Source organism: Brachyhypopomus gauderio, chromosome 10 (assembly GCF_052324685.1).
Source record: "Brachyhypopomus gauderio isolate BG-103 chromosome 10, BGAUD_0.2, whole genome shotgun sequence".
Lineage (NCBI taxonomy): Eukaryota > Metazoa > Chordata > Actinopteri > Gymnotiformes > Hypopomidae > Brachyhypopomus > Brachyhypopomus gauderio.
Genome location: NC_135220.1, coordinates 3,711,226 through 3,725,070, shown reverse-complemented (window position 1 = coordinate 3,725,070; position 13,845 = coordinate 3,711,226). Strand labels below are relative to the sequence as shown.

At 40.1% G+C, this 13,845-nt stretch overlaps 1 long non-coding RNA gene across 1 annotated transcript; it reads right to left on the bottom strand.

Annotated features, from left to right (window-relative positions):
- Positions 1-4,134: 4,134 nt before the first annotated feature.
- Positions 4,135-11,100, bottom strand: LOC143525200 (uncharacterized). Its single transcript, XR_013133588.1, has 2 exons — positions 10,222-11,100; positions 4,135-5,815 (listed from the first exon to the last, which is right to left on the bottom strand). It is a non-coding gene; the product is annotated as an uncharacterized LOC143525200 (long non-coding RNA).
- Positions 11,101-13,845: the final 2,745 nt, after the last annotated feature.

The window sequence follows — 13,845 nt, the reverse complement described above, 5'->3', positions numbered from 1 at the left end:
GCCAGTGTGTCACATAATCTTGTGGCCAGTGCTGCTTGATTGTGGCCTCCGTTGAAACACAGGCTGCCTCTGCTAACGGGCATCTAAAGAGTCTTTTGCGTGACTGCGTATCGGCCACTCGCTTAAATCATCCCGACAAGCCCCGAATCACCATCTGTTGCATTTGTTGAAATGAAGATGGTTCATAACTTTTATATCAACAACTATTTATTTTTACAAAATTAAGGATTGGTTGTAAGATTATCTTGAGGCCTTGTCAACTGCTGTTGTTGTTGCTAATGTTGTTATTATTGCTGTTGTTGTTGTCGTTTGCAAATTATGTTGAGTGAAAGATACTAGCCGACATCCAGCTAGACAGCTCAAAATGACTAGTTCAGAATACTGTTTTGCGATAACGTCAAATTAAGATTATAGGAGGGTATGCGAAGACTATTAAAGGATTTTAACTTAAACAGCACTTTAAAGGATTTATAATTATAGATGTATGGTTATCAGTGAATGTTCCTCCACGCCATCAGCGTAATCTAAACCTCTGTGAGCGAGTGGTATCGCATTTGTAGTATGCATCAGAAACCTCTAAATTAGAGACAGTGAAACCATGTTAAAACAAGGTCAAAAGTGTGCCCACACTCCTCCTGCCACTAAACCACATACACATACAGATGCACACACACATTCACTCACACACACACACACACTACACGTCCCCCACCAGTAATGTCAGTAACGCGTTACTCTAATCTTACCACATTTTTCAGTAACGAATAATATAACGAGTTACTATTTCCAGTCCAGTAATCAGATTAAAGTTACTTATCCAAGTAACTTATCCAAGTAACTGTGCATTACTATTTTTATTTTCCATAGTAAAAATATATATTTTTGCTTTCTTCTTGGCTCAGTTAAACTTTTGCGTCTGACTGTAGTGCTTGACTCTGCACGCTGGGCGCTAACCTGTGAGAGCGCGAGTGCGTTCACGTCATTCTGTGCAGTGTTCTCCCGAACGATATGTGGTAGTGTAAAGAAATACCCCTCAAAAACAGGGGAAGGAACATTTACTTGACCAATTTTAATGTTGCATTGTGTTCCAGGTTTGAAAAGTGCTGGAATTTTGGCTAACGTACGTAAAAATGCTTGAAATTGTAATGGTATTTAGTTTCACAACAAATAGCTGTCTGACTGAATAGTTCGCTTGTATTACGTTTACAAATACATTTACAAATAATATCGCGCCTCATCACAAATGTAATGTCAGGAGATACATTATTTAAATGTCAGGAGATACATTGTTACTGGTAAAAATGCACTGCTGCATTTTGCTGCTGAATGTAACTACCAAGGGTGGAAAGTAACTAATAACATTTACTCACATTACTGTAATTGAGTACTTTTTATGAGTAATTTGTAATTTTCTGAGTAGTTTTTGAAATATGTAATTTTACTTGAGTACATTTTGAACCAAGTAGTTTTACTTTACTACATTTGAACGCCCTCACATTACTGAGTAAAAAAATATTGATGGTGAAAAATTAAATGCGGCAGAAATTTAAACTTCTGAGTCCCAGTACTGAAAGCCAAGTGTGTGGCCTTGCCTTGCGCGCGCCCTTTCCATTGTCTCATAATGAGGTCCTAATCTGGTGCACTTTTTTTCCAAAAGGATGAGATTGTTCTATCTTTAAATCTTCTATCTATCAGGTTCTGTGGGATCCTGTGGACATTTTATTGTGAAAAGTGGAATCCTGTGGGAGCTGTATTTTGAATAGTTGAATCCTGTGAGCTTTTTAATAGTGGAATCCTGTGCGCATTTTGTTTTATTTCGAGATGTGGGATCCTGTGGGCATTTTATTGTGAATAGTGGGATCCGGTGGGCACTGTATTTTGAATAGTTGGATCCTGTGAGCATTTACTTTTAAATTGTGGAATCCTATGAGCATTTTTAAATTTTTGATGTGGGATCCTGTGGGCATTTTATTGTGAGTAGTGGAATCCTGTTGCATTTTAGTTTGATTTGTGGCATCTTGTGGGCACTTAATTTTGTGTGCATTTTGTTTTTTGAATAATTTGTAATTTAAATTTCTTTATTCTTATCATAGTGTTGTCCGTTGGACAATAGGACTGACAATTGTTTGCACTTTATGGTACAGGTTGTGACTGTCCTTGTGCTGTGAGGAAGTATGTTCCTGAGCCCAGCTGATCTTTTTGCAAGTGTGGATGTGCACTTAAATACACTTTGAAATCGATTAAAACAACTTGTGCTGAATTTGGTTCACGATTCATCCATGCATTAAATAACTGAGAGTAACTAAGTAACTTTTACTCAAATTACATTTTAAATGAAGTAATTTTGTACTTTTACTCAAGTAAATTTTGAGATGGGTAATTTTACTTTTACTCTGAGTAGATTTTAGGCAAAGTAATGATACTTTTACTCAATTACAATTTTTCAGTACTCTTTCCACCTCTGGTAACTACTAAAGTAACTTGTAATCTAATATAGTTACTTTAAAAATCAAGTAATATGTCATGTAACTAAGTTACTTTTTAAAGGAGTAATCAGTAATCAGATCATTTTTTCAAGGTAACTAAGCCATCACTGTCCCCCACACACACACATACACAATACACCTCACCTGTCACCAAACCACATAGACACACATACACACCTACACATGCAAAGCATAAAAACAGCATTCCATCCAAATTGTTAATGATTTTTAAGCATAGCAAAAAGACATCTATCTATCTATCTATCTATCTATCTATCTATCTATCTATCTATCTATCTGTCTGTCTGTCTGTCTGTCTGTCTACATCAAATCTCTACATCAAAATAGCACTGCAGACTGAATCATTGGAGTTTTTCAACTTTTATTAGACATAAACTGAATTAAAATGCTCTCTGTGCTCAACAGTTGGGTGTAACACCATCTCCATTGTATCTCCAACATACTACTGAAACAAAACAAATTTGTTCACTGCTTTATTTACGTTTTACTAAAGTAATTATTAAAGTTATTAAACTTACTAAAGTGTTATTAGCAGACGAGTATAGCTTTTACACATCAAAATACCAACTCAAATATGTTTACAGGAATTGTGCAAATAAAATAAACATTACAATGAAAATATCAACAACTATTTATTTTTACAAAATTAAGGATTGGTTGTAAAATTATCTTGAGGCCTTGTTAACTGCTGTTGTTGTTGCTAATGTTGATGTTATTGCTGTTGTTGTTGTCATTGTTGCTGCTGCATTTGTTGTTGTTGTTGTAACTGTTGTTGTTGCTGCATTTGTTGTTGTAACTGTTGTTGATGCAGCTGTTGTTGTTGTTGTCATTGTTGTTTCTGATGTTGTTGTTGTTGCTTTTATTGATGCTGTTGGTAAAGTTTTTGTCAGTTGCTTTGGTGCATTTTGCAAATGGTTGGAGAAGTAATTTTGCAAGAAGTAAAGTTGCTAAATGCACCAAAGCAACCAAGAAACACTGTAAATATCACAGTAAGTGAACTCATCAGTATATAGAAAATAACTACAAAGGCAACAGCCAATAGCAGATTATGGAGAACTGAAAGAAAATACATTTTTTCTTTACTAAATAAGTGCTGGTCTTGAATGTTTCTGAAGATCTCTAATGTAAACCATATTAGAAATGATCTGTCGTATATATATAGGAGTTGGCCAGGGAGGGGCGCTGTTGTGCTGCTGGTGGCTCCTGATGATGTATCATTTCTATATGTACTGTACCTCAATGTTGTCATGGTCTGCTTCATCCATCTGCAATGTATCCGTCTTGGTCTACAGCCCAGTGCACCTCCACCAGTGCAGTGTGCCTTAGTCAAACACCCTGGTCAAATATGCCAGTCATAAAAGAGATAACAATGTTCAACAGAGGCTTTGTGTCTCTTGACTCTTGACTAACACTGCCGCTTTTAACACCAACTCCTCTGTGAAATGTTGAAGAAGCAGTTCCTCTGTGACATTTGCTAGCACAGAGATTGCTTATATGAATTCTTCACCCATTTGCCATTTTTAAACTGAACGCAGCTATCATAACCATCACCTTTACTATCTGCAGATTAGATGTGTGACTTGGGCAACTGACTTGACAACAGCTGTTTGAAATCTCTTTGACATCCATAAAGCCTCAAGACAGCTGCCTAGATAGTTCTTACACAGTGATATGATTTTTTTTTTTTTATAATGTGTTATGCTTATAACATTCATACATGTTTTAAAGTCTTAACTGGCACATTGTAAATAGATTAGAGTGTTGTATTATTGAATACACATGGCTCTATTTCCCCTCCCAGAACCCAAATGCTCACACAGATTTGTACACTCTGAACACAGCCTAATTCACAGGAGCTGGCAAAGCTTTGCCAGTATTCACCTGATACATGCAAAATGTAGAAGTGTACTGAATTCTTTGGTCATTACAATAAGCACATTTTATTACGGAGCATACTTCACAATACGAAGTTATGACGAAAGCTATTCCATTCAAAACACAATGTTTCATTCACTCCCGTTAAACCCAAATAACTCTAATAAATAAACAAATAAACACTACCAATTTTAATGTTAAACAGTTCTACAGATGGAATCAACCAATGAGAGAACAGTAATGTGCTGGGCAAAACAAGACACGCCCAGATGCTTTCATACTTTTTTTGCATTGTATTATTTCATCAGCACACTGATATGACAAGCAAGCCCTTGGTTTTGACAGCAAGAGGTAAAGACGTGGGAGACAAAGAAAGAGGATGTGTTATTTGAAGCTTCATGCACAAACACAAAACGTGTTTTGTTTCATTATGAAATTAGTAATTTATTTTGTGTGTGTTTTTTAAAACAAAGTTTAATAATAATAATAATAGCCCTTGGAATTTATATAGCATTTTTGGCTATTGGTGCACTCTGACTAAAATACACTGATGTGTAGACTGGTCTGTACATAGGTCTGTACACTGGTCTGCACACAGGTCTGTAGCCTGCTCTGTACACTGGTCTATACACATATCTGTGCTCTGTACACTGGTTTCTACGCAGGTCTGTACAGTGGGCTGTAGACTGATCTGTACACTGGTGTTAGCTATAGACTTTCTGTATACAACCATACTGTAAATGCAATTGAAAATACTCCTTATTTCATGGGTACTGTTTATTTCATGAATAACACAAGAACATCTTACAATTACACACACACGTGTGTGTGTGAAGAATGAATGAAGGCATAGAGAAAGTGTTTTGCAATAAAAAGCACTATTCAAATCAGTAGTACAATGTCAGTAAAGATCTGGCCATTGATGTGTTTCTATGGTGGCGTGCAGTCTGTCAGTGCGGCGAGGAAGGCAATAGACTGTATAGTTATCACCTAAATAGGGCCCTTCCCACCAAACTATACAACCTACTACCTCACCACGCCAATGCACCAATGCTTTCCCCTTTAGGTCTGCATCCTTTCAGATGGTCTCCTGCATGCTATTCAAGACTCCCAATCAGTGCTTTAAATGCACAATGATTACTTGTATAAGATATAAACAAAAACAAACAACCAATGATAAAAGACAGGGGGCGCTAATGAATAAGCTGGACTGTTTGAGGTCTAAACTGAGCTCACTTGATTTGCTGTTTATTTGAAATAGTTAGAACGAGTCATCTTGATTGAATGCACTTCTGGTTGATCTGGCTGTCTCCTTAGGAAAGACAGTAGATTGTATAGTTATCTCAGAGGGAGCAGGACTTGCCCCACAACTACTCAATCTACTACCTCAGCCCTAAAGGCAACACTGGGAGGACCTTCCAGGCAGGAAAAACCTGCAATGACAAAACAGTTACAGTTACAGAATGAAAGAAAGGGATATCATTAAATCATTAAACCACATAACAAGGGAGAACTCTGAAGTGCAACTAATTTTTTTTTCTTATTCTTCTTGAACTTCTTTTTCTTATATTAATAAATCATATTGGAATTAGATACATTAATAAGTTATAAATTCGAAAATTAGGAATTACAAATGTGAATTTTTTTTTTGTGACAGGAAATTTCGTGGCTTTCATTGAGTGTGAGAATAAGCAACTACAAATGTACCAAACACTGTATGCGTGTAAAGTATATGAAAACTGTATGGACACTGCTCTCTATGAGTAACCTTTCCTTTCTTTTATCGTATGACATTTCAGTCTTGTAGCCTTGAAAGCAAAAGCCTACTAACGCTACAGAATACATTTGATCATACATTCGATTAAGGTAAAGGTCAGAGGAATGTACAGAGGAATGTTAGTGAGAAACGGAATATGCTTAACACTTAACACATAGCTCTGATCTTCAGCATGGTTAGAATGGCGTCACAGAAAAACATTTTTGACTTCCTGCCTACAGTGTGTGCCCACTTCACCAGGAACTGAATTCATTCCAACACAGCAGCCCTACATAACGTTCGCTGTCTCACAGTTTGAGGGAAATGCAACCACTCCTGGGGCATCTCAGGAGGTTTTGATTATAGCGTTCCACACACAACGACAGAGAGGAAACAAAATGGTGTCGAGGCAACTATCCAGAGCTCTGGCTGAGTTTTGATCGTTATGATAATATTTGTGAGCATAATTATATTTCTGGCTGTACAGTAAAGGGGCCTGAGCATGTGGGAGGAGCTAAATCGCCTGTGGGAGTGTGAGAGTATGGCTCCGCCTGTGGGGGAGGAGCTTAACATGCCTGTTTGAAGAGGTGTGAATCCGGCTCCACTAGTTGGGGGAGGAGCAAGAAGTTTGAGGTGTGCAGATATGGCTCAGCCTGTGGGGGAGGAGCTAAATGCAACTGTTTGAACAGGCATGAAGCTGTCAAATCTCATATTTACTATTATTCTAATCACATAATTTGGCATTTTTCAGAAGCACTTAAAAATAAATAAATACACTGACATCACTTGTGTAACTCTTCACACAGTGAACCAGCTATGGACTTTCAGTTTGGCCAGAACATATTCATGATCAGATGGAATCCTTGCTATCCTATTCTTTCTAAAGGTTCAATACCACACCCTGGTCTGTAAGGTTCAATACCACACTGGGGTGAGTTTCCCGAAACGTTCTTAGCGCTAAGTACTTCTTAACCTCGTACGTTTCATAAGAGGTTACGAAGTACTTAGCGCTACAAACGTTTCGGGAAACCCACCCCTGGTCAATAAGTTACAATACCACACACTGGTCAGTGAGGTTCAAAACCACACGCTGGTCAGGGTTTAATCATAGTAAGACTATCTTTAATTTAAAAAAATCTTTAACATTTATTACTAAGTAGGTAAGTCAAAGATAATGTCAAAGTCCATTTTATTGGTATTCCTTCTCACCGTAGAGTTTCTGCAAGATAGTGTTCAACCTGTAATATTTTTAACAAAGTTCCCCTTACGTAAGTAACAATGACAGCACCTTGAGTCTTTCTTTGTCACATGGACATGGAATTTCCATAATGCATCACAGAAAATTAATAGCATCCTTGGTAGGAAGGCTACCTGACACATGTTAGTGTGTACTGAAGCAGTGTGTACTGAAGCAGGGGGTCACCAGGGACTTGGGACCCAACAGTGGGCTCCACCACCCCAGGGCTTCAGAGCCCTCGTCACAGGCCCTTACAATCATGTTAACCCCCATCTTCCCATGCAACACCCCTATAGTGATGAGCAAGTATCATTTTGATCTGCCTGTAATTGTTGACTGGATTTGGTATGAAGAGAACTGGGTTTGGTATGGGGAGAATTGTGTGGTGTCCTCTCTTTACTGACTTCTTCTTTATTGATACTCGTGATATGTGATGAAGGATGAGTGTGCATGACTCTATTGCCTGACCCCTCACCCCTGACTTGACAACAACATTCTTCCACGGTGTATTCACTGATATGCACAAAAGTGGGAGGTTCAGTGCTGAACTAAAATATTCTATATTAATGGAGGAGTTAAGGCTGCTGAAATCCCCGAAAAGCAGCAGAGACGATGTACTTTGTGACGTGCGCTGCTATCGTGTTCAACCAAGAGCACTGCCGTTATTGCAAAAATAGCACCCCCCAAAACAGGAAGCAGAGATGGCCTTGACCTTGGGTGACTCTGTCACACATGCAATGGAGGGTTGCTGTTAGCCGTCTACACTCCCAGATAAGACCTCAGCCTCGCCTCGCCTGCGCACACACTCTAGATTAGCAAACTATCTTTACCCACAATACAGCTAACTATATTGTGGTTTTAGAACACACAATCCTGAGTGCAACCGCATTAGTGCACACTAGAGCATGAATGTTAACTTTTAGGTACAACACTGCTGTTTCAACATTCAATTATGTATTATGAATTTCTACTTCTGAACTTCTGATAACCCCATTTGGACCATTTAAGCTTTCTTTACTCATTAATTTAAACCAGTTACTCTTTTTCTTACATCTCTTCAATAGTGTTCTTTTTTTTACATCTCTTCTACAGTGTTTTTTCTTCTCTTCTATAGTGTTCTTTTTTACTAAGAATGCATCCTAAGATGCATTTCGGTCCTCTCTGTGTTGCGTGTGAATGCAGAGTTAAACTCCGCCTTCTCTAAAGAAAGACTTCCTGCTGGCTAATGTGATGCGGCCGGTCACTGTACAGAGCAGCTAATTGTCAGCAGTACAGTAAATGCAGGAAGTAGGCCAAATGGAGAGCGAGACAGAGAGAGAGAGAGAGGGTGGGGTGTGGGGGGAGGGAGAGAGAGAGGGAAAAAAACTATGAAGCAACATGATAAGTTCATCTGAGGAGAACGGGGAGGAGGACACACTTCCCTTTCTTCCCTCCCTCCCTCTCTCCTTCTCTCCCTCCCTCCTTCTCTCTTTCTCCAGCTCTCTGTCTCTGTGCAAAATAAACATGCACACTGAATCTTTCACAGCATCTAGATTGTGAAAGATGGAGGGCAGTAGACTTGCCTCATGCTGACACACATTACAGCACAAACGTCAAATAACAGAAGAAAAACCTTTACATGTATCACCAAATGACACAGTTCCAGTTTCCCTTCAGAATGAGCCCAAGGTCTGGTTTTGAGATTTGTCAGAAGCAGAGGGATAGGGGATTATCGTCAAGAGCACTACGGCAATTTGTATGTTTTCAGCAGAGTGTTTTAACAGAAGTTTCTAGTCAAAGTCAAAAGAACTGAGCACACTACCACACAAACACATGGCCAATCACCGCCATCTTGAATGTGTCCTCTTGTTAAACAGATTTTGTTGTAATTCATAACAAATATGAATTCTTCTTCAACAACAAATCTGTGTTATGTATACTTTTAAAATTATCTTACATAAAGCATATGCATTTTAAATGTCTATACATAAGGGTTTCACATTACTATGGAAAATGTAATGTACTTGACTTTGAATCTGCTATTTGACCATTCCAGTTCATACACAAATCTTGTCTTGACCAGACAGTTCATGTACATAATGCTATAAAATATGCAATGTTGTTAAATCAAGTCTTGATAAAATAGTACACATAAGATTAATTTCTTTGATACTGCATATTCTGTGTACACACACTAAAACCACAGTGCTCACAAAACTGCAGGGTAAGTCAGTGAAGAAACTATTTCCACAAATTAACAATGAAAGAAAGTACAACTGTTCTTCTGTTAGCAGTGAACAACAGCAGTTGTGTATTGATTTACAATTTACAGGATACAAACAACTTGGTTTTGATGAAAACCACAAACGATCCTGTCAACTCCAGATTCATCAGGGTTTTCAATTCAGTGCGCATTAAACCACCACAACAAACCCGCAGAAACTGGAATGTACAGAACACAATGAAACATCTGTTACACCTTTACTTCCAACAAACCTTCAACAAACTATTACCTCCAGCAACAACATCTACAATGACAACCACAGCATCTGAGAAATTTGTGTATCAAAGACCAGTCGTCAATGGAGGTTGGAGGTTTTCCATCATTAAAATGTTTTCTGAGTAGAAATAGGTTAGGTTTAGGTACAGGATTAGGGTTAAGTTTAAAGTTAGTTATATGGTCGTCGGCAAAGTAGAAATGGTGAAATGTAAGCCACAGCTACAAGAAAACAAATTTACAGGAGGAATATGATGGTGAGAAGATAGGAGAGGCCAGGAAAGAAATATAGTGAAGAATCTGTGGGTCTGCTGAAGTCAAGCAGGAAAGACCAGAAGGGCAAACGTTTCACAAAAATATATTTAAATACCTGGATGATGAAGGCTTGAAAATCAAGGAGAAACAGGCATGGTCATGGCAGCAGGTGAAGGAGACTTATATATACATAGTTCCTATTAGGAAGAAAGAGAGAGAGAAATAGGCTCTGAAGAACTGCACTGCATCGAGGGGCTAGGGAAAAGTGCTAACTAAAAGTAGCCAGAGGTTCGCCTGCCTTAGCGTGAGCCTGTTTTCTCTCCCTGCCCTCTCCAGCACAGCCACCGAGTAAACAAGACAAACAGAGAAAGAGAGAGAGTGCGAGGAGAGAGAAAGAAAGAGAAGAGAGAGAGAAAAAAGAGAGAGAGCGCTAGTAAAGAAAGAGCTAGGAAGAAATGGAAGGCGGAGAGATCTGACGATTTGTGATTCGAGCAGCAAGTTACAGTCATAAAGGCACAGTGATATTTACTTCAGAGCACAGAGAGATGAGAGTCCATAAGAAGCTCAATCTCAGACGTTCTCAGGAGGATGAAGGGCGATCTTTCTGCCTCAGCCAGACTGACATGGGTTACTTATCTCTTTAAAAAAGAAAACGAAAACAACGCAATCCAATAGTTCGGTAAGCTACAAGAAGAAACATGCTGAGGTCCTCAGGACTGGGTAATTCTCAACACCTCTTACCTTGTGCCTCCCTCTGCTCTCACTCAGTCTCAGGGGTCTCACATATGATCCAAACGAAGAATGAGTGGTCGACCACTTCAGCCCTTCACCCCTGTGAAATCACTCACTGCTTTTGTCAACATTTGGCGCCTGTCCAGGGGAGTTTGAGGCATCCAGCTTGAGTTCCATGCGTCTCGACGCTGCGTCGCTGGTGTCCAGGGTTTGCACTGTTTTGGAAAAAACAACGACGGGGTGCAGACCAGGAGGACAAGCTGAAGTACCCCCTCCACACCCCACCCCCCCAGCTGCAAAACCTCATCACCTATTTATCTTCATGCACACGTCTTCTGGAGCTTCTGGAGTTCTTAACCTGCTCAGATGGAGAACATTCAGTGCACCTGAAACCAGCTCAAACAAATGTGTCCAGACAAGTGGAGGAAAAATGTCTGAAGTTTAAACCACAAGCCGACAAAGCAACTGCTCAGAGTTGGTCAGACTCCCTAGACTCCTTGAGTTCCTTTAGCTAACAAAGAGGAAGTGACTGAAAGAAAACCCTTCAGAGGTCCTTCCTGGTACAGGATTGAGATCACAGTCCACAGATGGACCTAGTGTCACATGTGCGGCATGTTCAGGAATGCATCCATGTTTCTCCTGCATGTTTGTGTTCAGGCGCAGTCCGGATCAGCCCACTGTCATGTCATGTTCTCTTTGTTATCGATGGAATTGTGTATTTCTCTCCTGTAGAAATCCAAAGCTCAGCTCCCCTCACACAATAAACTGGCAGTGCTTACATGGAGCCTTCACTCAACACTGAGACCACAAAACCGGAGAGAAGGAGATCTGGATAGAAGTCCTACGGGTTGCAAAAGCTATGAATTCATTTTGATTTTCTTCATCTGTTCCCTGTGTTGTCTCTTCCTGTGTGAAAGGTGGGGGAGGGTGGTGGTGGGGGTTTAGTAAAAGTTTCAGTTGCAGTTCTATTTGGCAGCATTTCAAACCATTGACGGGGGACAACACCCCCTAACCCCACCACGGCGGTTCAGATGAGGGGAATCTAGGTCAGACAATTTAGATTGTGTGTGTGTGTGTGTGTGTGTGTGTGTGTGTGTGTGTGTGTGTGTGTGTGTGTGTGTGTGTTCCTGTCCTGGGAGAGCACCTTTTCATGTGTGTGAGAACTCAGAGGCTTTTAGATGGGGGTCTGCATCTCTCCAACTGCTCACACCACTTCCTGCACACACTGTTCAGTCATTTCCGTGCAGAGACCATATTCTTAGAGGGCTGGGTTCTACCGCTAATCTGAACTTTTTAGAAAAACACACACACACACACACACACACACACACACACACACACACACACACTGCTTGCTTAGGCCCAGGGCGCTTCACAGGTGTCACAGCTGCTGAGCAAACACAGTGATAGTTCAGCGACTCACCACCACAAAGTGACTGATTGAATCAATTTGTAACTCTGGGGCAGGTGACAGGCTTGGAAACTGTTGACTTCTTCTTGACTGTATCATAAGAAGAGACTTACTATCAAGTCACAGTGCGTTATTCAACAGATATCATTTAACCATTTGTACTGGTGCATGACCCTAACCCCATCTTTTACTGAAAGAGAGGCTTCTCCGTATTGCCAAAAACACCACTAGTACCACGAGGGTATTACTTCATTGTGCAGATCTGTGTAAATAAGCCCACATACCTGCTCATTCAGGCAGGTGCGGAGGAAAGGCCAGCTCTGACTGCTGCCTCGCTGATGGTGTGGCGTAGCACTTCATATTTTCCTTACCTTTCACCCTACATGTACAGACGACCAAGACATCTAACAGGGTTAGTTGAGGACACGCTGAACCGTGTGTATAATGTGTCTTGAAAGGGAGATAAATTATCAGCTCAATAAGTGCTTCTGCCAAGTTCGGTAGTCTCTGTAAAAACACACCTGCCAATTATTACCAGTTACTGCCGGTTACTCATTCACAATAGGCATGCCTTGGGCACTGGGGTCACGTTGGGACATGTGTTTTTCTGCAGGAGAGATTGGCTTTGTTGGGCATATGCTGTAAATACACAGTGCACTGCCCTCTGTAGGTTTAAACAAGCATTACATTTACATTTACATTTATGGCATTTGGCAGATGCCCTTATCCAGAGCGACTTACATTTTTATCTCATTTTTATACAAGTGAGCAATTGAGGTTTAAGGGCCTTGCTCAGGGGCACCTCAGTCATGGCCTCAGGTCTGGGAATCGAACCCACGATTGCCTATTACACAGGTATAGGCAAAAGAACACACTGAGCGGTAGGTATAAGGAGTGCTAACGCAGATGGCTAAGATTCCAGTGACATGACTCATCTGGGGTCCTCAGCTCCATTGGGTTCTTGTCAACAGACTTGTTGATCCCCAGTCCAAAGCACGTGTGGCCATTTTAGCAAACGACACTGCAGTTATATGGTCCGAATTTGATCAGAGCAGGACCTTGGTACTGGCCTGGATTTCAGTTAAATGATGCTCTTTCAGTCACCCCCCATTTCATACTCGTGCCATTATCTGATAACAAGAACAGGAAAAAATGTAAATGAGAACAGGTTTATTCTGGTATATTAACATATAGTACATATGAGAGAAGGAAAGAAGGAATCAGATGTTAAAGGTTCACACCATGTGGTTGACATCATGTGACTATAAATGCCCCACTGGACCAGTTGTGAGATCCTTCATGAGATTTATACTGTTGTTTCTTGTATATGTTTTTATTGCTTATTTTTGTTAAGCTACTGCATTAATATTAAGCTATCCTTAGAATTTAAACATGTCTAGGTAATTTTGCAACTGCATAAATATCTGTCCTTGCAAGGGACTTTTCGCTTTCATCTTGCTCACTCTTGGATCCCTATTCAGATCACTGTGGATGATCACTTTTACAATATGACCATAGATCATGTGTTGGGTGGTGAAGCTGAAAACACCCCCCCCCCCCCATTTACATCTGCATTGGATGGGTGGATCCCATACC